Source organism: Schistocerca cancellata, chromosome 2 (genome assembly GCF_023864275.1).
Source record: "Schistocerca cancellata isolate TAMUIC-IGC-003103 chromosome 2, iqSchCanc2.1, whole genome shotgun sequence".
NCBI classification, from domain to species: domain Eukaryota; kingdom Metazoa; phylum Arthropoda; class Insecta; order Orthoptera; family Acrididae; genus Schistocerca; species Schistocerca cancellata.
This window is the reverse complement of record NC_064627.1, coordinates 47,221,925-47,248,956: the sequence shown is the minus strand read 5'-3', so window position 1 is coordinate 47,248,956 and position 27,032 is coordinate 47,221,925. Positions and strand designations below refer to the sequence as shown.

The 27,032-nt window shown below is 44.2% G+C and overlaps 1 protein-coding gene and 1 pseudogene across 1 annotated transcript in view; one reads left to right on the top strand and one right to left on the bottom strand.

Annotated features, from left to right (window-relative positions):
* Window positions 1–27,032, bottom strand: part of LOC126161322 (PRL-1 phosphatase) — a 656,036-nt gene that overhangs the window by 429,848 nt on the left and 199,156 nt on the right. The window lies entirely within an intron of this gene.
* LOC126163719 (5S ribosomal RNA) lies at window positions 4,380–4,496 on the top strand (annotated as a pseudogene).

The window sequence follows — 27,032 nt, the reverse complement described above, 5'->3', positions numbered from 1 at the left end:
ACACTCTCCCGATTTTAAACACTTCCGCTGTCAAGCAAACTCCATACCTATGACGCTTTGCAACGTGCTGTTCAGAAGAGATCTCCACCCCCTCGCACTCTTACGGGTTTATGGACAGCCCTACAGGATTCGTGGTGTCAGTTTCCTCCACCACTAATTTAGACATTAGTGGAGTCCGTGCCACGTCGTGTTGCGGCACCTATGCGTTCTCGCGAGGGCCCTACATAATATTAAGCAGGCGTACCAGTTTCTTTGGCTCTTCAGTGATCAGTCTACTAATGGTGAGGGTCGCAGCCGTGCGGGATTAGCCGAGCTGTCTATAGGGCTGCAGTCCTGGACTGTGCGGCTGGTCCCGGCGGAGGTTCGAGTCCTCCCCCGGGCATGGGTGTGTGTGTTTGTCCTTAGGATAATTTAGTTTAAGTAGTGTGTAAGCTTAGGGACTGATGACCTTAGCAGTTCAGTCCCATAAGATTTCACACACATTTGAACATTTTTTTGAGGGTCGCAGATTAGAAACATGTGAAAACCACGGCTGCCAACCGTCATATGACAAAACTGAAATTCGTCCTTAATTCCTTGACACCCGTTTGATATCTGGTGTATCTTAGTTCAACTGGTCGTGGATGAATTAACTCGTGGCAACGTGCGAGGTGAATGCAAGTGTCGCGTGCAGTAAGCAGGGAGGAGTGAGAAACGAGCACAGGGGAACAGGACCTATAGTAGGGGGCAGGACAGGGGGGCGCGGGCGGGGGGAGGGGGCGGGGACAAGGGGGCGTGCCGGTCTGTCGCTGCGCGCCGCGCCGCGCTGTCTGGCCTTGTCGGAAAGGTCGCGCCCGCCGTTGCCGTTGGCCTCTGTGACTGGCGTTAAGGCCGCGCCGCGGCGCAGCCCGGAGCACGGGCAGGCACCAGGGCCAGCCGCCACTCGCTCTAATTAAACCCACACCCACACACCACACCTACTCCATTATGTGATTTGCTTCCGATTAGTCCGCAGGGGCGGGGGAAAAAAAAGGGGCGTACTTACGATTCCACAGGCCCACGCAATCCGCCTGCAAAAGCGATTGCACGACTGCCCAAACATGACGGTGAAGGCTAGAGGAGTTTTCGGACGCACGACGCCGTCATCTTAAGCGACCGTACTAATATATATATATATATATAATCAATACTTAATATATATATATATATATATATATATATATATATATATATATATATAATCAATACTTACCTTTGAGATCGGACGTGGTAAGTTGATGTTAGTCAAGAATACCTTTAAGGCGACAAAAAGTTGCAACACAAAGAAGAAATTCTACGAAATAAACAAAAGTGAGCAGGCGTGATTATACAGGGTGATTCAAAAAGAATACCACAACTTTAGGAATTTAAAACTCTGCAACGACAAAAGGCAGAGCTAAGCAATATCTGTCGGCGAATTAAGGGAGCTATAAAGTTTCATTTAGTTGTACACTTGTTCGCTTGAGGCGCTGTTGACTAGGCGTCAGCGTTAGATGATGCTAAGATGGCGACCGCTCAACAGAAAGCTTTTTGTGTTATTGAGTACGGCAGAAGTGAATCGACGAGAATCCGCGGGAAACAACTCAGTATGAACGTCACTCGCCTAAGGTGAACTTTTCTGTGCCATTTCAGCCAATAAAGTTTTTGGTCCCTTTTTCTTCGAAGGTGCTACTGTAACTGGAGTACAGTATCTGGAGATGTTAGAGAATTGGCTGTTCCCTCAGCTCGAACAAGAAGCACAACAATTCATATTTCAGCAGGATGGAGCGCCACCACATTAGCACTTATGTCCGTAACTACCTGAACGTCAACTACCCGAGGCGATGGATCGGCCGCCAGGCAGCCCGTGACAGAGCACTTCATCACTGGCCTCCAAGAAGCCCTGATCTTACCCCCTGCGATTTTTTCTTATGGGGGTATGTTAAGGATATGGTGCTTCGGCCACCTCTCCCAGCCACCATTGATGGTTTGAAACGAGAAATAACAGCAGCTATCCAAACTGTTACGCCTGATATGCTACAGAGAGTGTGGAACGAGTTGGAGTATCGGGTTGATATTGCTCGAGTATCTGGAGGGGGCCATATTGAACATCTCTGAACTTGTTTTTGAGTGAAAAAAAACCTTTTTAAATACTCTTTGTAATGATGTATAACAGAAGGTTATATTATGTTTCTTTCATTAAACACACATTTTTAAAGTTGTGGTATGCTTTTTGAATCACCCTGTACATCTGAAAGATGTTGCCTATTCAAATTTCGCGCCAGTCGCGTAACAGCGCGATTATGACAATGCAAATTAGGTTTGCTTCAAATAGACGTGGTACCGGTCGTGAGCGTTAGTTACCTTTGAGATCGGGCGTGGTGAGTTGATGTTAGTCAAGAATGCCTTTAACGCGACAAAGACACCATTATCAACACGTCAGCACCTTTGAATGGGGTCGTGTAACGGGACTGCGAGAAGCTGCAAGTTCCTTATCAGATATTGCAGAAAGACTTGGCAGGTATCTGTGGTATCGGGTATCGAGACCACCCCATTGGAGTCCCACAGATGGTAACGGAATCGCAAATTTCGGTCTGACGCTGATAGCGATTGCGCAGGGTCCGGTGGACCCAATGATGCGCACCCGCTGAGCACAGATCCAGCAACTCTGAGCTACGAACGCCCCCTGGCAACGCAATCTACGAGGATGAGTCAAATGAAAACCTTAAATTTGTAATAACAAATCGAAATTTCGCGCCGTTATCCTGTAAGTTGGTAAGCGTGCTACAAACAGCATGCAGAATTGCATGTAGGTGGCAGTACAGTGCAGATGCACACATACCGTCGCAGTATCAGTATGAAGATGGCCGCCCCACTTGCGACTTGCACCAGGCGAGAACAGCGTTCTGTTATTCGGTTTTTGCATAGTGCAGGTGTGAAACCTATTGAAATTCATCGACGAATGAGGGTTCAGTACGGTGATGCATGTTTGTCACAGCGGCAACTCTACGAATGGAGTAGGAAGTTCGCAAATGGTGTGACGTCAGTCGAAGATGCCCCTCGTGCAGGTCAGGCACAACAAGTTGTGACTCCACAGAAAACTGCAGCACTTGAAACCATAGTCAAGGAAAACCGCCGAGTGACACTGAATGACATTCCAGCATGTTTACAGATTAGTTATGGGTCAGCACACCACACTGTGCATGAGGTGCTCCAGTTTCACAAACTGTCTGCGAGATGGGTGCCACGGCAGCTGACCTGAAATGAGAGAACGACGTTTTGATGCTCGTGAAGAACTTCTTCGGCGCTTTGAACCAGAAGGTGACGGCTTCCTTGCAAGAATCGTTACTGGGGACGAAATCTGGGTTCATCTCCACCAACCGAAAACGAAGAGAGCGAGCAAGGAATGGCGCCATTCCTCATCACCAAAACCAAAGAAGTTTCGAACCATCAGCAGGGAACGTTATGCTGACTCTCTTTTGGGACGAAAAAGGCGTCATTTTGGAGCATTACATGCCTAGAGGGACCACTGTCACCAGTGCATCATACATAGATCTCCTAACAAATCATCTGCGGCCTGCAATCAAATCAAAGCGACGTGGATTGCTGTCAGCAGGTGTCCTTTTGCAACATGACAATGCAAGGCCCCACACTGCCCGTACAATAGTTGCAACAATGACGAACCTGCGTTTTGAGTGTCTTCCTCATCCACCATACTCACCAGACCTTGCCCCAAGTGATTTCCATGTTTGGACTACTCAAAGACTCAATGGGAGGAAAGAAGTTCCGTTCTGATGAAGAGGTACGCCACGCGGTGCATGAGTGGTTGCGCGGACTACCAAAAGAATTTTTTTCTAAAGGAATTTATGCACTTTGTAAGCGCTGGAGGACTTCCATTGAACGTGGGGGAGATTATGTTGAAAAGTGATACAGCTTTGTACACTTCTGCACAATAAATAATATTTAAAAAGGTATTTATGGTTTTCATTTGACTCACCCTCGTATATTCTGACGAGAGGATAGTAGCTAAATTGTCGACAGATTTCTCCTGTATTTTAATGACAATGACACGAATGTGGTACGACTTTTAAGGTTACGTGCCATGTAAGACTTGTTCTCTAAAATTAAAGGGAGTGCATTTAATATGTTAGGTTGGCTGGTTCATCCATGTTTTTTGCTAATAATCAGTCAGCCAGTTACATATCCCTGTGTAATTATTTTCGCTTACCTCTTGTATTATTGATTTTTAAATGACAGTTTTAGAACTTTTTTGCCTAAATTTGCGCTCTTTTAAAGGATGTCAGATAATATGATTTTACAGGTGACCAAGAGTGAGGTAGGGAGAGAGTGCATGTAATTATGTAAGACCTACTCTTACTTAAGGCAACGGCCTTGCCGCAGTGGATACACCGGTTCCCGTGAGATCACCGAAGTTAAGCGCTGCCGGGCGTGACCGGCACTTGGATGGGTGACCATCCAGCCACCATGCGCTGTTGCCATTTTTCGGGGCGCACTCAGCCTCGCGATGCCAATAGAGGACCTACTCGACCGAATAGTAGCGGCTTCGGTCAAGAATACCATCATAACGACCGGGAGAGCGGTGTGCTGACCCCACGGCCCTCTTATCCGCATCCTCAACTGAGGGAGACACGGCGGTCGGACGGTCCCGATGGGGCACTTGCGGTCTGAAGACGGAGTGCTGCTTTACTCTTACTTAACATATTGACCACATTCGTTCCTATGGGCGATGACAGGCGCGCCGTTGAGCACCCATAAACCACGAACACATGCACACACACACACACACACACACACACACACACACACACACACACGATAGCTACTTCCCCTGCTATTGAAGAACGAGCAGTTTGCGCTCCTGTAATCATTTTCTGCGCTGAGTTCATTCGCTGCAATGTTTGTTGGGCACTAAGGGAATGGGAGCAGATGACCGTAGGTGATGAGTGAAGGTGGTGTGCGCCTATAGCGTCTTTTGTTCAAGGGTGGAATGACACATATCCGTGAGAATGACAGGAGTAGTCCGTCAGTAGTCAGCAACAAATGGAACAGAAAAGCATGAAATCCGGCGTTTTTAAATCTCTCAGTTGTCGGTTCTGTACTCGTTAAATTCTGAAACTCCTTCCTGATAACCACAACACTGCAGACTGCTTTTATGAACTTTCGTTACGATACCGCAGGAGAATACCTACCGAACAGAATCGCGACTGGTGACGAGACATGGGTTTCCAAGTGTCACGCCAAAAAATGGCAAATCCAGAATGAATCTTTCACTCTGCAATAGAGTAGGAATTTATTTTTAATCTTTAGGGCTGATTGAAACCGTGAGGTAAAGCGGGACTCGAACCTACATACTCGTCGTGTGTGAAGACCGAATGGCATCTAGTTTCTGCATTCCACATGAAAGATAACATCGATGAGCCCTTTTTCAGCGGCTGAAGCGAATGCAGGAAATGCTGCCACACAGGAGTGCAAAATGAACAGCACGAGGCAGAAGTAATTAACTGGTTACAAAAGCGAAATTGCGTTCGGCATTCGATCTAAAAATTAAGAAAGGCCAGATTCTCACTCAAATGAGCAAAAAATAGGTAAAGATGGATTCTTTTTTTGAGACAATCTAAAGACGTACAAACGATCTGTTTGGGGATTATGATTAGTGATACTTTGAAATTTATTTTAGATTTTCAAAACAAAAAACCAAAATGGCGCCCTAATTATAGTTTGCACAAAGGCTTGCGAGTTTGAAGTACGCAGACTGCGTGCAGTGTAGTCACTCAGGAGTTATTTGCAGTAAAAAATGGATAACATTAGCCAATATTACATTAAATTTATGGGAGTTTTACCTAACCAAAATGAAATAACCTTGAGTTTAACGCCATGGTGCTAATTCTGAAGCTACGGTCGCAAGTTTGAATCCTGCCTCGGGCATGGATGTGTGTGATGTCCTTAGGTTAGTTAGGTTTAAGTAGTTCTAAGTTGTAGGGGATTGATGACCTCTGATGTTAAGTCCGATAGTGGTTCGAAGTTCTACGGGATTGATGACCCATAGTGCTTAGAGCCACTCCTGAGCTAATTCTGAGTCCGATTTTGGGGGTTTGTTTCGCTCTTTACGGCTTTACAAATATAGTTAACATTAACAAATTTCATATATTGTAGGTATAAGATCCATGGAGAGATCAATGCTGGGCTATACAAGAAAGGATAGGGAAAGGGCAGATGACATCCGGTCTGTGACGAAGGTTAACGACATCTTAGAGACAGTAGGTTCCTTGAAATGGCAGTGAGCTGGCAGATGGATGAAGCTAGTACTGGAGTGGAGTCCGAGAGAGCACCGGAGGCTAGAGGAAGACCACCGGACAGATGGGGCAAAGACATCAAGAATATCGCTGGTGAACACCTGGCAGAGAACTGCCCAAGACCGTCCCACTTGGAGAAGACTGCTGAAAGCCTACCTGAATACACGACTCGAAGAGGCCACATCATTTAATGATTGAATTGGATGGTGATGATGATGATGATGAGGTATAAGCTCCCAAGAAAAGTGTTTAATTTTCAAGGTAGAAGGCTGAACCGTTTTTATTTTATGCCGCACGCAGTTCTGAAAAATCGTTTCTCGAGAAAAACTTCTTTAAAGTTTAGGGAATACTTTTATATGTATTATTAGTTCAATCTGGATAAAAATACGTCTAATAATATATTTTTAATGCCGCTGCACACAAATCTGAAGTTATGCTTTCGAAATTCAAAGTCGATAATGCAATATGGCGGATCAAAGACTGTGTTTTCACCAATTTTGAGCAAAAAAACTGTTTTCGTTACTTAAGTTTACTCTGCAATTCCCGGACCGTATATCAACCCTTCGTCTAACTCGAGCAATTCCCTCGTTCTTCTTGGCGACAAAAGCCGACCTGGCTGATGTGGATATCCTGCGTTCCGCCGCCTGCACACGTCGTTCGTCAGCTTTTCCGGGTAATATGTTTGCATGCTTACTGTAACGTCCGTCACGGCACGACAAGTTTTCTACCCGAGCCGGGCGTCTCTGGTGGAGGGCGTCCCACGGCGGGCGTGACACTGCTTCGGACAATGGACTGTGGAAACTTTTGTAGCGCACGAGTTAAAAAACCTTTTCGTGCCAACATTCCTTTCAAAGTACGCAAATTAAAAAATCGAATTTTCAACCATGTTGCATGAGAAACTGACCTTAAAGAGGCAGAGAACGGCGGTACTGAAATGGCCCACGAGCCGTGGAAGAACTGGAATGGAAGAAGCTTTTCAGAGAGGTTTACATCGCCAACCGAACGGTGAGTTAGTTCTGAAGAGGGAAGTTCAACAACAGAGAAAGGATGCCGGTTTCATGAACAAGCGGAATGTGTTAAGACGATGACAAAAGACCACTTCACAGAACTCGCACAAAAAAGATGGAGAGAGCGGAACGTTTAAATGAAATAAAGAGGGGGGGAAAGGGCTGGTAGGGAGAACACAGAAGGTGAAGTAGTGATGGTAAAAGACAGAAGGGAAGAACACTGGAGGCGCGGAGGGGGGGGAAGACGCAGAGAGTTGGTTCACGGGACTGTTCTTGGCGCTCTCTGCTCGCATAACAACAGTGAATGGACAGCGGCGATAAAGAGCCAGTCCCGTTACTGGGCACGTGGCTGGCGGTTGCGGTAGGAGAAGCAAGCGCGCGGGGGCCCGTTCTACTCGCTCAAATCCGCAGACGATCCAATAGACGAAATTGGAGCAAAGCCGTTCTGAGGTCAGTTTCTGACAGTTGCAGGGAGTGATACTTGTGCGGAGATGAAATGTGCTGACATTCCCGCGCATCCCAAGACACTGCAGGTAGTTTCTTACTTTCACATTCGCTAGCTTCACCAGGTCACAACCTTGCATTCAAACTTAACCTAGACCTCGGGCTATGTTATACATCAGTCTGGCACTAGAACGAGGTTTTTTTGCTTTCATACTCTTTGGCTAAACTAGACGTCGTGTGAAGATAGGCAAGCCAGACTGGAACCGGTAAAGACGAAATAAATTATCATAAAAATTGACAGGTCGCAGTTTTCAATCAACAAATACGAGGTCTGTTCAAAAAATCCGGAACATTCGTAACTTCGCGCCAGTGGTGTGTTGTAGCGAAATGCCGGTGGCATCCCTCCACACGCCTGTGTTTAATGTGTAAGTGCCGGAAGTTATTGTTCAGTGCTGTACTGAACACAACGTTGCGTCGCACAGTTTGCGAATTTCGAGACGGCTGAGTTAGAGGAGCAACGCGTCTCCATTAAATGATGCGCGAAACTCAGGGCACACCAAATGATGCAGGAAGCTTGAAGTGATGAGTGCTTAAACCATACTCTGTGTTACGAATGGTGCAACCGGTTTAAAAATACTCGGACGGAAGTTGAAGAAGATCCTCGTTCAGGATGGCTCGAAAAAAAAAATAAATAAAAAAAACGTTCAAATCGCTCTGAGCACTATGGGACTTAAAATCTGAGCTCATCAGTCCCCTGGACTTAGAACTACTTAGACCTAACTAGCCTAAGGATATCACACACATCCATGTCCGAGGGAGGATTCGAACCTGCGACCGTAGCTGTCGCGCGGTTCCGAACTGAAGCGCCTAGAACCGCTCGGCCACCGCAGCCGGCCGTTCTGGATGGCCTTCGGCGCCTACCGACGACTCTCATGTCAGGAACATCAAAGCCGATCGGAGACTGACTGTTCGAGAGATTGCAGAAGATTGTAATATTTCAGTTAGATCATGTCATGAAATCCTGTAAGAAATGTCGCGAAACAATTCGTCTCTCTTGCATCACGATAACGCACCCGCACGTTCATCCCTGTTGGTGCGTAATTATTGCACAAGAAACGAAAACACTATGCTACCTCAGCCTCCGTACTCCACACTCCTGGACCGTGCGGACTTTTTTTTTATTTCCAAACTTGACAACACCTTAGAAAGAAAGAAAATTTTCTACGATAGATGAGATAAAAGAGCCGGCCAGTGTGGCCGTGCGGTTCTAGGCGCTTCAGTCTGGAACCGCGTGACCGCTACGGTCGCAGGTTCGAATCCTGCCTCGGGCATGGATGTGTGTCATGTCCTTAGGTTAGTTAGGTTTAAGTAGTTCTAAGTTCTAAGGGACTGATGACCACAGATGTTAAGTCCCATAGTGCTCAGAGCCATTTGAACCATTTTTTTTTTTTTTTTTTTTTTGAGATAAAAGAAAATTAGCAGACGGCGCTTCGCGCGATCCAGCAAGAGGCGTACCAAGACTGCTTCCGGAAGCGGGAACGGCTATGGAAGTGGTGTAGAAATTGTGGAGTAGAGTATTTCGAAGGAGACCATGCACAATAAATAAAAAGTAAGCTTAGAAAAGTTCTGTGGACAAAGTTCCAGATTTTTCTGAATACACCTCGTATTAAAGCTAAAGGATTTCAAGAAGTAACTGCAAACAGTCGTATTTTGTGATTGCTCAGATTTTACTACAGCATGACCGGTTTCGAGTCGCCTACCGAATCATCATCAGATGTTATACATACTTTTAATAATTGTTTGTAGCATTGCAGGAGTGGTCGTGTATAGTTCTTAGCATCGGTGTGTATAATGCTTATGCACATACCATTCTGAAAAACATATTTCTGATTCCCCGTTACACATTAAAAAACACGTGTCGAAGAGACGGAGACTACAGCATGCTAATGTACGAAATGAATTCTTAGAATGGCTGTGTGCTACTTGCGGAGAGCCACTTGTACCAACATAAGCCCCAGGCTTTGCAGAAATATCTCTCCGCATAAGTCTTCCAACCTCAGTCTGCGCCCCTCCCCGCGGCTGAATCCCAATACTCAATACTCCTTCGCCACACTACCTTTCTGCAATTTCTTCCACGCTGGTTTTAAAACTTCATGTACATATTTCATAAAATGAAGCATTAATGATAAAAATTCCTTAAATGAAGCCGGCCGGTGTGGCCGAGCGGTTCAAGGTGCTTCAGTCTGGAACCGCTGCGGTCGCAGGTTCGAACCCTGCCTCGGGCATGGATGTGTGTGCTGTCCTTAGGTTAGTTAGGTTTAAGTAGTTGTAAGTTCTAGGGCACTGATGACCTCAGATGTTAAGTCCTATAGTGCTCAGAGCCATTTGAACCACTTTGAAACTTAAATTAACTCTACTGAAGGCAAATATTGTACACAACAAATTAGATGTATGATTGTAGTTAATATATCGTAGTTAATAAATGACAAGTTTTATAAAGTTTCTAAAAAATTAAAGTAAAACAACAAAGTCTCTCTCTTATTTTTGTATTCCAACAATTGTATGCTGGTCTTAGGATGATACTAGCGTTCTTACACGACATCGCACGAGTGCAACTAAGTCTCTACGAGCGGATAACTGACCTGGCGTAGCGTTAATAAACTATGCAAGGAAACTAGTCCGTGCACAAGTATGTCTATTAGTGAGAACTGTATCAAAATCCCTGCTGTAGTTTCTGAGATTAGCCTCCACATATAGACAGAAATACGCGACTGGGAAGTTTAATTTAGTTCCAAGATAAGGAGAAGGGCAGCATGTGTCGTAATGTTTTAATATGTTTATTGAATATCGATTTTAGCTGCTGTGTAGCTACCTTCAGTGCTACATCAGTAACAAAATGTAATGAGAATCGGCGATTAAAATATAAATTAAAACCAGATCACAAATACATCAGATTGCAAGCCGTAAATTTACATACCAATTTTATCCAAGAGATGATGACCCATCGAAATAAAATCGCACGTGGTATCACAATGACATTACAGACAACAGTTAAACTGAGTGTGTTGCTTACTTTCTGTGCAGCTAACTTCGGGTGTGACGTCAGTAACTAGCGCCCACTTTATGAGGCTATTGTCATTTGTAGACTAGATTTTTTTTAGATGTTTAAAAAATAATCTGTAGCAGCTTTGCACAATTTACAATGGCATCCATAAATACTAAAATATATTGAGTAATAATGTTCTAACCAGAAGAAAGCGTTGACATATTTAATTCAGTAATATGTGTGATTAAGTAATATGTGTACATATAACAAAGGTCACATTTCATTTGCCCATCATGAATTATAAATGGTGCATAAATTATTGACTAGAAATAAAAGAAGAAGGGCAATAATCAAGAGTTGAGAAAATATGTCTTTCCAGGAGTTGTGTTTTTATTACAATTTTTCTTTGCATTTTCTTGCTCTGAGCGAAGAAAACTCTTTGATGTAAAGTTTAGTAGTTGTGTCGTATTCTATCGACAAGATAGCTAAGCTTCACAACCTACTTTCACTCATACTCGACCTTTAGTACTTTTGTTATTTTAAATTTGTTGAAACTCCGATCACAAGATCCTGTGGTGTAGTCATAAATATCCTCAAAGCTTCTTTAAATGATTTAATGCCGCCAGTACGACTGCACAATTAGGGTCTTAGACCACTATCAAGTGTCCTATAAAACGTAAGCACCATACATTGAGTGCATTAGCCATCAGATAAATCTTAAACATTATAATAATTTAAATCTTAAGATGAGCTAGGATTAATGCAACTTACTCAAAAAAGAAAAAAATCATCGATGACCTGCCCACTGTACTCGACTGATACGGCTCTTTGCGAGATCTTCCTCTTCTGAAGTTGGCAGGGCTTAACACTGCACGTAACATCTATTATTTCACTGCCACCTCTTGTGCTACTTTTCCGTTGTCTGTACATTTCACAGTTGAAGACATCAGTACAAGAAAGGGATAACTCAATTTTTTCTCGTAAATGAATTTTTTAATGCTATGCTTGTTTGTATACCAGCGAAGTAACCTTTCAATCCTAACTCAACATGTATGAATGATAGCACGAAATACCCGATCTAGATCTTTTTAAATTAGTTTTTTGGGCTTCTTGAAAAATTTGCAAAATTTGAGTTGTCCCCTTCTTGGACCGAGGTCTTCAATTATATATTTCATTTCTTAGTCATATAAGTCATGTGTTTTCTGCCACCACAACATAAGTAAAAGATCAGAAAAGAGACAGAATCGACGAGCAAAACAAAGAGCAAGAAGGGCAGGGCAGGCTACCGGCATAGGTTGGCAGACAAACGGATCGCACAGAATGCCAAGGTCACCTGACGGCACCCTTCAGTAAACGTCATCTCGAAGCATTCTTTGAGAGAAATTTAGCGTGACGCAGGTGTTCTCTTCTGTTCTGCTGCCAGTGCCGTTGTTCTGTCCTGCTGCCAATGCCGTCGCGAAGTTACACTTACTACTTTCACATTTCGTTCCAGGAAAGAAATCATGCCGAACGACTTCGATCTATTGCCGCAGACGTCAAATAAGCCTTTGATCGTTTCAAAAAAATGGTTCAAATGGCTCTGAGCACTATGGGACTCAACTGCTGTGGTCATAAGTCCCCTAGAACTTAGAACTACTTAAACCTAACTAACCTAAGGACATCACACACATCCATGCCCGAGGCAGGATTCGAACCTGCGACCGTAGCGGTCGTGCGGTTCCAGACTGCAGCGCCTTTAACCGCTCGGTCACTCCGGCCGGCCCTTTTATCGTTTCCCTTCTCAGTTATTCTTACAATGACTGTTCTTACAAGACACACGCATTATATTATTATTTTTATTGTTGTTGTTGTTGTGGTTGAAGCAGTCTTCAATTCGAAAATGGGTTAGATGCAATTTTGCATGCTAGTACACTAAAGAGCCAAAGAAACTGGTACACATTCCTAATATCGTGTAGGGCCCCCGCGAACACGCAGAAGTGCCGCAACACGACGTGGCATGGACTCGACTAATGTCTGGAGTACTGCTGTAGGGAACTGACACCGAGAATTCTGCAGGGCTGTCCATAAATCCCTAGCCGGCCGCGGTGGTCTAGCGGTTCTGGCGCTGCAGTCCGGAACCGCGGGACTGCTACGGTCGCAGGTTCGAATCCTGCCTCGGGCATGGGTGTGTGTGATGTCCTTAGGTTAGTTAGGTTTAAGTAGTTCTAAGTTCTAGGGGACTTATGACCTAAGATGTTGAGTCCCATAGTGCACAGAGCCATTTTTTTCCATAAATCACTAAGAGTACGAGGGCGTGGAAAGCTCTTCTGAACAGCACGTTGCAAGGCATCCCAGATACGCTCAATAATGTTCATATCTGGGGAGTTTGGTGTCCAGCGGAAGTGTTTAAACTCAGAAGAGTGTTCCTGGAACCACTCTGTAGCAATTCTGGAGGTGTAGGATGTCGCATTGTCCTGCTGGAATTGCCCAAGTCCGTCGGAATACACAATGGACATGAATGGATGGAGGTGATCAGACAGGATACTTACGTACGTGTTACCTGGCGGAGTCGTATCCCACATCACTCCAACTACACACGCTCCTCACCATTACAGAGACTCCACCAGCTTGGACAGTTCCCTGCTGACATGCAGGGTCCTTGCATTCATGAGGTTCTCTCCATACCCATATTCGTTCGTCCGCTCGATACAATTTGAAACGAGACTCGTCCGACCAGGCAACATGTTTGCAGTCATCAATAGTCCAATGTCGGTGTTAACGGGCCCAGGCGAGACGTAAAGCTTTTTGTCGTGCAGTCATCAACAGTACACGTGTGGGCCTTCGGCTCCAAAAGCCCATATCGTTGATGTTTCACTGAATGGTTCGTACGCTGACACTTTATGGCCAAGCATTGAAATCTGCACCAATTTGCGGAAGGGTTACACTTCTGTCACGTTGAACGATTCTCTGCAGTCTTCGTTGGTCCCGTTCTCGCAGGTTTCTTTTTCCGGCCGCAGCGATATCGGCGGTTTGATGTTTTACCGGATTCCTGATGTTCACGGTACACTCGTCAAATGGTCGTGCGGGAAAATCCCCACTTCATCGCTACCTCGGAGATGCTGTGTCCTATCGTTCCTGAGGCGACAACAACACGACGTTCAAACTCACTTAAATCTTGATAACCTGCCATTGCAGCAGCAGTAACCGATCTAACAACTACGCCAGACATTTGTTTTATATAGGCGTTGCCGACGGCAGCGCCGTATTTTGTATTTGAATACGCATCCCCATACCAGTTTCTTTGGCGCTTCAGTGTATATCCTATGCAATCCTTTTCATCCGTACATAACTACTGAAACTTGCATCTGCCTGTACCTGCTTACTGTACGTAAACCCATGGTCTCCTTCTACAATTTTTATATTTGCTCCCCACTTCCCGCAATTACCAAAGTAACTCCTTGTTACCTCGGGATATGTGCTATTACCCTATCCATACTTTTTATCAATTTGTTGCATAATTTCTACTCTCCTAATTTCAATTCACAGCCTCATCATTACTTTTCCAATCTCCCTAGCTAATTGTGTAATATCAGCTAAATCAAAACGTTGGTAATCCGCCTGCGGAATTTGAATAGTTGCCGCTTTTCTTGTTTTTTATTCGCTCCGTACAAAATTGTAAAACAAATATACAGCTGTTCTTCTCCATTTTTCTCTGGTGAAATCGAGCTGTTAACACGTATTTTACTGGCGCGTACCGACGCCGATTCGTATTATTGTACATTCTGATGGTTGAATAAAATTATGCAGCTTTTGAAAACATTCTTTTTATTGGTCTTCATTCCCTCCATGTTAGTAAATTCCCGTAAGTTTCAGAATTTAACTGTCAAGGGTTTTCCAAAGGAAGAGTCTAGCGCTGTACTTAAAACCAATCGTGGGCTTGAGTGTTTTAGCTTCGCTAATTTCGTTAATTTTGCTTAGGGATCTGCATTTACGGGCGAAATTTATCAGCGGTTATTACCTAAAGTTATTAATTATTCAGCTTTTCTCCCAAGTATTATAACATCTCAGTTAGTTATACGCCATATCGAAGACCAATGACCGCACCACAAGTGATTCTATAAAGAATCGACCTTCGATGCATAAAACATCTCCATTTTAAGAAAGACTAGTTTTTAATGCATCCCACGTTTACGACGTCATGTCTCCTAAACTATGTGTCGCAGAATGATATAATTTTCCAAGTACATTCAGTAGTATATGTGGATACCGTCTGCAAACTCAGTTCCCAGTAAAAAGATCGTGCCTAACGTCGAAATTTCACTGTATAACCAGCGGAAATGTAGTAAGCGATGATCTTTTTTCCTTTCATTTTTTTGTGTGAAGTGTTAGCGAGAAAAAGTTTCGTAAAGATTTGAAATTGAGTGAAGTGTCAGTCTCAAATACTGGATAAATATAGTCTGGGTTATTTTTGCGCCGTGAATTAAAGCTGACACAAGACATATACACAGTTTCTAACTTTAATACTTGGCTTATTGTGTTAAGACTTTAATGAAAATTAATACCTGTCATTGATTAGATTATAACAAAGTTTTAAATTTTTAAACGCGGACAGTAATTACATGAAGTCCTGAAAATTAAAATTTTGCTACCCCTGGAAGCCCTGATTGACCACACACCTGCAACTGTGACTGGGGAACTGCTCAGGTGTTCAGTAATACATATATGCTACAGGAAGGTACTAATTTCCAGCGTTTTTTTGTAACACTAAGTTTCGAAAGTTTCGGTTCTTTTCTTGTTCGAACTGTTTATCGCCGTACTGTTCCAGCTCCACACAAGGCTTAACTCCGGACAAAGCTTTATAAATAAAAATTTAGCCTCAATATATTTTTGTTTTCGCAAACTCGGCAAGTAATCGGTAGATTAACTCGAAATTTTGACTCAACGTCGCATTCACGTACACACGTGTTTTTATACACCTATTTTTTACATACGTAATATTTAAGGAAATACGTAATATACAAAGTGGAAACGTTGTAACTAAAAAATCTCGAAAAGTTCTTGACTGATTTACTTCACATTTTACACGATACTGTAATGACCATTCGGATGGACACAGGCTGTATACTTTTAATATATATAATGCATAAATTTATATTTAAAGTATAAAGTGGAGACGATACATCCTTGATAATGTGTTTGAAATTTTACACGACACTCTAATGAATATTCAGAAGGACGCCAGCTACATTATTTGTAATACATATAATACGTAATATAAAAAGAGTAAACATTGCTAGCAAATATCCCAAAAAGTTCTCGACCTGTTTACTTCACACTGTTACACGTTAGGGTAATAAACGTTTGGATATATATACATTATGTATTTTTGATATGTATAAATAAAAATATATATAAAACATATAATAGTGAAAGAAAAAATGGTTCAAATGGTTCTGAGCACTATGGGACTTAACATCTATGGTCATCAGCCCCCTAGAACTTAGAACTACTTAAACCTAACTAACCTAAGGACAGCACACAACACCCAGCCATCACGAGGCAGAGAAAATCCCTGACCCCGCCGGGAATCGAACCCGGGCGTGGGAAGCGAGAACGCTACCGCACGACCACGAGATGCGGGCAATAGTGAAAGGTTAGCAAACAAAAAGAGTTGTATTTATGGGTTATCGGCTTATGATTATGATACTACTACAGAACCTGAATTAGCAATAGCAATGAACAAGACTCCGAATCAGGCAGAGGGAGGAATAGGAGATGGATGGAAGCATGGGAGGAAATGGACACAAGAGAGCGGAAAGGAGGAGATGGACAGAGAATAGGGGCAGGCCGAGACAGAGAGAGGGGGAGGAGGAAGAGAAGATGGACAGAGAAAGTGGAAGGAGGTGATGGAAAGAGACGGAGAGAGGGAAGCACGAGAAGATGGAGAGACAGGGAAGGAGATGATAAACGCAAATGTCGTGTGACAAGGGCCTCCCGTCGGGTAGACCGTTCGCCGGGTGCAAGTCTTCCGATTTGACGCCAATACAGCGACTTGAGCGTCGATGGGGATGAAATGATGATGATTACGACAACACAACACTCAGTCCCTGAGCGGAGAAAATCTCCGACCCAGCAGGGAGTCGAATCCGGGCCCTTAGGACCGACATTCTGTCTCGCTGACCACTCAGCTACCGGGGGCGGACCAAGGAGATGATGAGAGGGGGGAGATGGTAATTAGGAGTATATCAACTCCCCATACGTACAGAGGGGTCTAGAACAATGTAGACACTCTCTGATAGTCAATATAGTTGGAACAAAATGTCGTACGTTACAGTTCTCGTACGGGGGGGGGGGGGAGGGGGGGAGGGGGGAGGGAAGGTTGATTTGTGTGTTCAAAGCGACTCCCATTGGCAGCCTAACAACGTCAATGCCGCTCAACTGTTGACCAAACTGCTGCAGTCAGTGTTGCCTCGATGGTTTCTCGTAGCCCGTTCAATGTAGATGGCGCTTGCTGACAATCTTTATATTTCACGCTCCCCCGTAGGTAGAAGATAATAAATGTAAGGTCTGAAGACCGTTGTGGGTACTCAACAGCTTCTCTTCGAACTATTCATCGTCCAGGTAGATTTTCATCCAAGTAGGCTATGGCATCACTGTGGTAGTGAGGCGGAGTGCCATCTTATTGGAGGTAAAATCTTTCATTTTTAAACACCTTTCGGATGACAAGTAAAATCGATGGTCGCAGCATATGAAGATACACCTCACGAGTTACCGTACATTCAAAGAAGAATGGGCCAAAGAAACCGCGCGATGACACACCACACCACACAATAACAGCCGGCCGGAGTGGCCGTGCGGTTCTAGGCGCTACAGTCCGGAACCGCGACACCACTACGGTCGCAGGTTCGAATCCTGCCTCGGGCATGGATGTGTGTGATGTCATTAGGTTAGTTAGGTGTAAGTAGTTCTAAGTTCTAGGGGACTGATGACCTCAGAAGTTGAGTCCCATAGTGCTCAGAGCCATTTGAACCATTTTTGAACACAATACCCGGTAGATTAACATGGTTGTTCCCGTGAATGTGAGGATTTTCAAGAGTCCAGTCCATGCAGTTGTGGCGGTTCACAGTACCGTTCAGCTTGAACTGCGCTTCATCAGACCAAATAACCATCCCTGCAAACCGTCCGTTCTCGCGAAGCATGCCTTCAGACCACACCATCCTTCGATCCGGATCGTCCTCGTTCACAGCGCGCAGCGATCCTGGACTGTACACTTTCCACTTTGCAGCCTTCAGAATTCGTCGTACGCTTGATCGGCCTACCCCGCTTTCACGTGCACCCTGCTTCACAGGTTTTTTAGGTGACCTAGTAAAATGTTGAAACACAGCAGCGCTGGAGGGACTTGCTGATGTTTTTAGTCGGCCAGACCTTCCCTTATGCACATGCTGTACAGTACCGTCGGCTTAAAATTTATCCCGAATACGATAAATTGTTGTACATGTTGATGGCTGAGTTCTGTACACATTACGCCATTGCCGTTGTACGTCCCACAATGTTTTCGTACTTCCAGCACCACTTCAATACGGCCTTGTGTTGCTCGAATAACAATCTTACTTCACTCTTTGCTGCACAGTCATCTGCTGGAAAACTCGCGCCAAGATCTGTTGAGAAACCAATGGACTACGCTACCGCGCAGAATTACAACGATGTGATATTTTATTCTAAAGATATTAACTATCAAAGACTGTCTACATTTTTCCCAATCGCCCTTTATTTAGCAGTTTTCCATTCAACAAGACCGAGCTGGGTACAGACAGCTACTGCCTGCGTAAGGAACTTTGTACGAGTTAAATCTCTATCTGGTATGGACATACCAGGTGTCCCGGTATGAAATGAGCGTTAAGGGGCTCCGGAAAGGCTCAAAATCATGAAAAGTTCAATTTTTACTTTTTTGCGTTTTCTGAATCTGCAGACTATTACCTTTTAATAGATATATAATTTATTCAATTCCGAAGACTACAACTATTTTTAAATTTTTTTTGAAATGTGTTCTACATGGGCGTGACTCACTGTGGCGCTGTTAAACTGCTGTCAAATGGTGTTATTATTAACGTCCGTGTTCATCACTTACATTTTAGTGATGTGAGATAAAGTATGTGTTGTGGCTAACCTGTGATGGTTCAATATATATCGCTGGTGTGATTGTCGATTGTTTCATGTTTATTTACTCTGTCGTTATCTCGAAAATATTCGTAATTAATTCTGTTTCTTGAGTCTCTGTTTTGTTGAAGTATAATAATGAGTAAAAGTAAAGTTATTAGAAATCCTCTGAAGGCTTTTAAGAAAAGGAGAAATGTTGGAAAGTCAAAGGTATGTGTTATAACTGTAAACAATAAAGACGAGCGATGCTTGCTTTAGACAAGGAACGCCTTCGGGCTGCAGACAGGGCTGTAAAGAGTCTAGAAATACAATGAAGAGTAAACAGGAGGAGGAACAAGAGGAAGCTGGAGGAGGAGTTTGCAGAGGATGAAGATAATCCATCCTATGGACCTGGAATGCACTAAAAAGTTAATCCAATCTTTGTCGCTCGATTCCCAAAACTTTTTTTTCTCATACTAATTACATGTTTTCTAAGGATCTTCCAAACATATTTGTTTCAAACTTTCCGTAAATGTTACACAGTACCTTCTGCATAATTTAACACAGCCTTTTTCCAAAAAACTGTATATTTTTGAATATATAAATAAATTGCAAAAAAATGTTGTGAATTTTCATTACAATTGAAAAAAAATCATCTTTAATAACTGAACTAAAATTTTGTAAAATCCCTGTGTTAAGTTGTAGCCCATATTCCAATAAATAATCTGTAAAAAGTTCAACTTGCTACCTAAAATACTTTGTGAGGAAAGATGTAATTTATAAGCGTTATTTTAACATTGCAAGTATAGGGCGTTCCGGAGCCCCTTAAGTCGTGTCCACACTGAGCGCGCCGCGCCGCGCTGCGCAAAACGGCTGTGCGCGCTCAGTGTGGACGGAGAACCGCGCTGCGCCGCGTCGTGCTGCGCCGCGCAGTCTTCCGGCTGTTGTCGGTACATCGAAGGAAGTGGCGCGTTTGCGCGCGCTCCATTTAGACGGGGCTTGGCTCGCTCCATCTTGCAGACCGTGCGCGCGCTACAAGTGGAACACAGTGCGCGCCGCGGAGCGGCGTGGCGGCGCGTGGACGGCGCTCTCCTCTCTGTTAAGGTACGTTTACACTGGGATACATGTATCGCGACATGTATGAGCGACATGTCAATTTGACATGTCGCGATACATCACCTCATACAAAAATTCACGGAACTTGTATGCGGACCCTCGAGCTCATACATGTCGCGTATACATTTTGTATATCGCTTTTTGGCCATATACGCGACATGTATGAGCGACATTTGAACTCGCGCATGCGCAGTACTATCATTTCCTGTCGTCTTGTCGCCTGCCGCTTATTTTGACGATTAGCGCATGCGTAGTGCCAGGCTCTTTGGCGGCTGTTTGAGTTTTGGAGGTGCCGACTATCGTTTCGACGTTAATGTATCTGCATAGAACATCAAAAAGTGCCATATGCAACATTATTCTTCGTGTTTGCGAGGCCATCGTGCAAGTTTTATTCCAAGAAGTGAAGGTAAAAGTTTTATATATATCAGCGTATGTAATACATTCTATAATTTTTTCATGCATCTGGCACGTATATCAATTTCTTGCTATTATTCCGGCGGCCTCGCGTGATAATGTTGACAACGGATGCCGACAATCGTGTGTGAGACGTTGGCATTAGCAATCGCGCGACAATGCAAATGTTTTGCAATGAAATCTTCGTTTCAAGAGGAATCCCCAGTGGCCAAAAAACGGACTGTTACTGCCAACTGATCCTCTGGTGGAATCTCTTCCCGAAAGTTTGTGTTGGTTTTGGACACAAGAGGAGCCACAAGTGATAACAAACCGCGGAAATCCTCCATACTCATCCTAACATAATTTCTAAAATATGCGCCATCCTTTAACGTTAATTCGCGAGAAACTCTCTCTGCCACCATTTACGCTTCCTCCGCCTTTTCTTCCTATCATCTTCCAAAAGAGCAAGTGTACCAGCACCTATAAATGTGAAATCTTCCAAATCGTCGTCGAAAGCTATCGCACAGTGATACATATCAACCAGTGTAAACGCACGCTCATACATGTATCAGGTTGATACTTGTCAACTCATACAAGTCGCGATACATGTCGCAAAGTCGCATATACATGTATTTTATACATGTGCCGATACAAATGGCAGTGTAAACGCACCTTTACAGCTGTGCGCGGGCTGCAGCAGCGCGGCGCGGCGCGCTCAGTGTGGACCCGCCTTTAAGATTCGTTGGTATGACATCTGTCAAAGGTATTTAGTACCGGGTGATCAAAAAGTCAGTATAAATTTGAAAACTGAATAAATCACGGAATAATGTAGATAGAGAGGTACAAATTGACACACATGCTTGGAATGGCAGTGGGTTTTATTAGAACCAAAAAAAAAATAAAAAATCCCCTTCAGATCGCGCTTCATCTGATCAAAATAGCAATAATTAGCATAACAAAGTAAGACAAAGCAAATATGATGTTCTTTACAGGAAATGCTCAATATGTCCACTACCATTCCTCAACAATAGCTGTAGTCGAGGAATAATGTTGTGAACAGCACTGTAAAGCATGTCCGGAGTTATGGTGAGGCATTGCCGTCGGATGTTGTCTTTCAGCATCCCTAGAGATGTCGGTCAATCACGATACTCTTGCGACTTCAGGTAACCCCAAAGCCAATAATCGCACGGACTGAGGTCTGGGGACCTGGGAGGCCAAGCATGACGTAAGTGGCGTCTGAGCACACGATCATCACCAAACAACGCGCGCAAGAGATCTTTCACGCGTCTAGCAATATGGGATGGAGCGAATGGTTCTAATAAAATCCCATGTCATTCCAAGCATGTGTCTCAATTTTTACCTCTCTATCTACATTATCCCCTGGTTTCTTAAGTTTTCAAATTTATACTAACTTTTTGATCACAAGACCGAGAAATATACATCAAGTCATGGAACAAACATCATCATATGTTTTCACCGTGTTAACAATGTCGAATTTTGTACCAGGAAGTGATGATTCGCGGAAAGCATTAATTTTTTTGTTTTCATTTGAAAAAACGTGCTGCAGAGTCGCATCGAATGCTTGTCGAGGCATATGGTGATCATGCTCTATCAAAAGCAACATGAAAAAGATGGTTTCAATGGTTTAGAAATTCGAAGACGCCGAAATGCAAGCAATATTGGATGAAGATGATACTATGACTCAGAAGCAAATGGCGCAATGCTAAATGTTGCACAACAAACAATTTTTGACCGTCTGAAAGCTATGGGAAAGATCCAAAAGTGTGGAAAATGGGTGCCACATGAATCGAATGAAAGTCAGATGGAAAACCGAAAAACCATTTGTCAAATTTTGCTTCAAAGACTTGAAAGAAAATCAGTTGTGCATCGAATTGTTACTGGCGATGAAAAATGGATTTATTTTAAGAATCCTAAACGTGAAAATGATGGGTTAATCCGGGACAACCATCAACATCCATTGCAAAACCAGATCGATTCGGCAAGAAGACAATGCTCTGTGTTTGGTGGGATCAGAAAGGTGTGGTGTGTCATGAGCTTCTAAAACCCGGTGAAACTGTGAATACTAATAGCTACAGACAACAAATGATCAATTTGAACTGTGCATTGATCGAAAGAAGACCAGAATGGGCCAGAAGATAAGGTAAAGTAATTTTTTTACACGGCAATGCACCTGCACACAAAGGAAAACTGGTTCAGGATACAATCAAAACACTTGGCTGGGAGCTGCTACCCCAACCGCCGTACTCACTAGACTTGGCCCCTTCCTACTACCTTTTGTTTTCATCAATGGGACACACACTGGCTGAGGAACACTTCGATTCCTACGAAGAAGTCGAATATTCGGTGTCTGATTGGTTTGCTTCAAAAGACGAACATTTCTATCGGCGTGGTGTCCACAAATTGCCAGAAAGGTGGTCGAAATGAGTAGAAAGCAATGATCAGTACTTTGAATAAAATATTTTTACTTTTCAATTGAAAATAAATGTTTCACTTTCACAAAAAACGCTCATTTTGTGGTGTCACCGCCAGCCACCACACTTGCTAGGTGGTAGCCTTTAAATCGGCCGCGGTCCGTTAGTATACGTCGGACCCGCGTGTCGCCACTATCAGTGATTGCAGACCGAGCGCCGCCACACGGCAGGTCTAGAGAGACTTCCTAGGACTCGCCCCAGTTGTACAGCCGACTTTGCTAGCGGTGGTTCACTGTCTACATTCGCTCTCATTTACAGAGACGACAGTTTAGCATAGCCTTCAGCTACGTCATTTGCTACGACCTAGCAAGGCGCCATATTCAGTTACTATAATATGAACAGATAATATTGTGAATCATGTACCGTCAAGAGCGACGTTCATCATTAATGGATTAAAGTTAAGTATCAAACTAATTACGTCCGATTCCAGGATTCTCATTCTTTGTCATGTTCCAGACCTCACGTCAGTATAGTTCTTCCCTCCTCACGCCAGCCTGCGTGAGCTAAAACGCGTGCATTTCGGCCTCCACTCGAAAGACGGTGTTGGCTCTTCTGCCAACACAAAACATTTCATACCAGCACGCCTGGTATATCTATTCCTCAGATGAACTTTTCGGAAGCGCCCCTCACAGCTGCCTCACTCGTCCAATGCGTTCTGTTGACTGGCAGCACGTCAGCCTCCGAGCTAGGATAGGCGGCGTGACGTCACCGCCGGCCACGGCGCCGCTCGCAGGAGTGTAGTGGAGTGTAGCGGAGCGCGCAGCTTTCTCTGTATCTGGCTCGGTCGCGCGGGTCGCAGGCCTCCCCAAGGCCTCCCACGCCTTGTCCACGGCGCGCAATGACCGACCCAAGGTTAGTTAGGTCCCTGTAGCCAGGCGGATCTCACCCGAAACATGCGGGCGCACAACACTACCACAACACACCTCCCTGTCAAGCCGCCAGTCTGTCTTGAAGAGGCCGCGCGGGGTAAAATGCACTAACCCATCTTGAATAATACACTACTGGACATTTACATTGCTACACCACGAAGATGTGCTACAGACGCGAAATTTAACCGACAGGAAGAAGATGCTGTGATATTCAAATGAAAAGCTTTTCAGAGCATTCACACAAGGTTGGCGCCGATGGCGACACCTACAACGTGCTGACATGAGGAAAGTTTCCAACCGATTTCTCATACAACAACAGCAGTTGACCGCCGTTGCCTGGTGAAACGTTGTTGTGATACCTCGTGTAAGGAGCAGAAATGCGTACCATCACGTTTCCCACTTTGATAAAGGTCGGATTGTAGCCTATCGCGATTGCGGTTTATCGTATCGTGACATTGCTGCTCGCGTTGGTCGAGATCCAATAACTATTAGCAGAATATGGAATCGGTGGGTTCAGGAGGGTAACACGGAACGCCGTGCTGGATCCCAACGGCCTCGTATCACTATCAGTCGAGATGACAGGCATCTTATCCGCATGGCTGTAACGGATCGTGCAGCCACGTCTCGGATCCCTGAGTCAACAGATGGGGACGTTTCCAAGACAACAACCATCTGCACGAACAGTTCGACGACGTTTGCGGCAGCACGGACAACTAGCTCGGAGACCATGGCTGCGGTTACCCTTGACGCTGCATCACAGACAGGAGCGCCTGCGATGGTGTACTCAGCGACGAACCTGGGTGCACGAATGGCAAAACGTCATTTTTCGGATAAATCCAGGTTCTGTTTACAGCATCATGATGGCCGCATCCGTGTTTGGCGACATCGCGGTGAACGCACATTGGAAGCGTGTATTCGTCATCGCCATACTGGCGTATCACCCGCCGTGATGGTATGGGGTTTCATTGGTTACACGTCTCGGTCACCTCTTGTTCGCACTGACGGCACTTTGAACAGTGGACGTTATATTTCAGATGTGTTACGACCCATGGCTCTACCCTTCATTCGATCGCTGCGAAACCCTACATTTCAGCAGGATAATGCACGACCGCATGTTGCATGTCCTATACGGGCCCTTCTGGATACAGAAAATACTCGACTGCTGCCCTGACCAACACATTCTCCAGATCTCTCACCAACTGAAAACGTCTGGTCAATGGTCGCCGAGCAACCGACTCGTCACAGTACGCCAGTCATTACTCTTGATGAACTGTGGTATCGTGTTGAAGCTGCATGGACAACTGTACCTGTACACGCCATCCAAGCTCTATTTGACTCAATGCCCAGGCGTATCAAGGCCGTTATTACGGCCAGAGCTGGTTGTTCTGGGTACTGATTTCTCCGGATCTATGCACCAAAACTGCGTTAAAATGTAATCACATGTCAGTTCTAGTATAATATATTTGTCCACTGAATACCCGTTTATCATCTGCATTTCTTCTTGGTGTAGCAATTTTAATGGCAAGTACTCTATGAAATGACTGATTCCCAAATTAATGGCTAAAAACTCGGAAATCCATTACCAAATAGCTATAGGAAAATGTATAAATATCAACAAAAATAAAAATTTATGTAATTACTATAATTATTATGGACTTCTTGAAATGACAGGCAATGATACTAGGCGCTGGCTCTGAGCACTATGCGACTTAACTTCTGAGGTCATCAGTCCCCTAGAACTTAGAACTACTTAATCCTAACTAACCTAAGGACATCACAGACATCCAAGCCCGAGGCAGGATTCGAATCTGCGACCGTAGCGGTCGCCCGGTTCCAGACTGTAGCGCCTAGAACAGCACGGCCACTCCGGCCGGCGATACGAGGGGGTACCGAAAAAAAATAGAATTTTTTTAAAAGCTATACAGTTTCAAATTGTTTACAAAAGAACCTTATCCCCTTTAAAATACTCTCCACTACAACTAAAACATTTGTCCCACCAGTGCTTCCACTTTTGTAAACATTTTTATAGTCATCTTTAGCAATGGCTGACAGCTTCTCCATCGTTTTTTTCTATTTTTTCTTGATTTCTTCGATGTTGTCAAATCGGTGTCCTTTCATGCTCCTTTCCGTGCGTGGAAATAAGAAAAACTCGCACGGAGCGAGGTCAGACGAGTAAGGAGCGTGGGGCAGTAGAACCATGCCATTTGTAGTCAGAAACTGTCTAACAGAGATGGCTGTATGTGCAGTTGAGTTTTCGTGGTGGAAGAACCAGTCTCCTACGTGCAGAACAGAACACCGAGCTCCAAGATAATCCACTAATCTTTGACAATTAATCATTTGTCTGTCGACGGTCTGTGAGCAGAAGTTCTCGAATTTTTTTCAATATTTTCGCCGATTCGGCCAGTTACGGACGTCCAGTACGTGGGTTGTCATTAATCGACATGTCGGCATTTTTAAAACGAGCAAACCACTCGTTCACTTCTTACAGCATCTCTTGGTAAACTGTTTTCAACATTAAAACAGATGGTTCAAATGGCTCTGAGCGCTATGGGACTTAACAGCGGAGGTCATCAGTCCCCTAGAACTTAGAACTACTTAAACCTAACTAACCTAAGGACATCACGCACATACATGCCCGAGGCAGGATTCGAACCTGCGACTGTAGCGGTCGCGCGGTTCCAGACTGCAGCGCCTAGAACCGCTCGGCCTCTCCGGCCGGCCCTTAAAACAGTTTCAGCAGCATTTTTACCGAGTAGAATATAAAATTTCACAGTTTCAAGTGTTCACTTAAACCTCCCAGCATAAAAAACGAAACAAGAACACAGGTGACGGAAAGCTAGATTTATGTGTGTGATTACTTCCTTTGGGGGTCCTGGAACGCAGGATGAATGCTAGATAACACAGTTGTGGAACTGAAAGACACCATTCGTGTGGAACTGAGAAACATTCCTGTACATATGCCTGAACGTGTCATGAACGATTTGCATGACAGACTGACTGTGAACGTAAGGTTGGTGGTCACCTGCAAGACATCATTTTCAAAACACGAACAGTGAGTGAAATGGAAATAAGCCAGTGTTTCCTTATTGTCATTGAAAATTTAATACAGTATAATCATCGGCCTGCTTCGCAATATCGACACTGTATTTTTTGCCTTCATTGTTTTCGAGAGTACAGCCTTAGTTCGACTTTTTGCTGATTCTCGTTCATCTTTCAAAGTTCCGCTAAACCAAACCCTC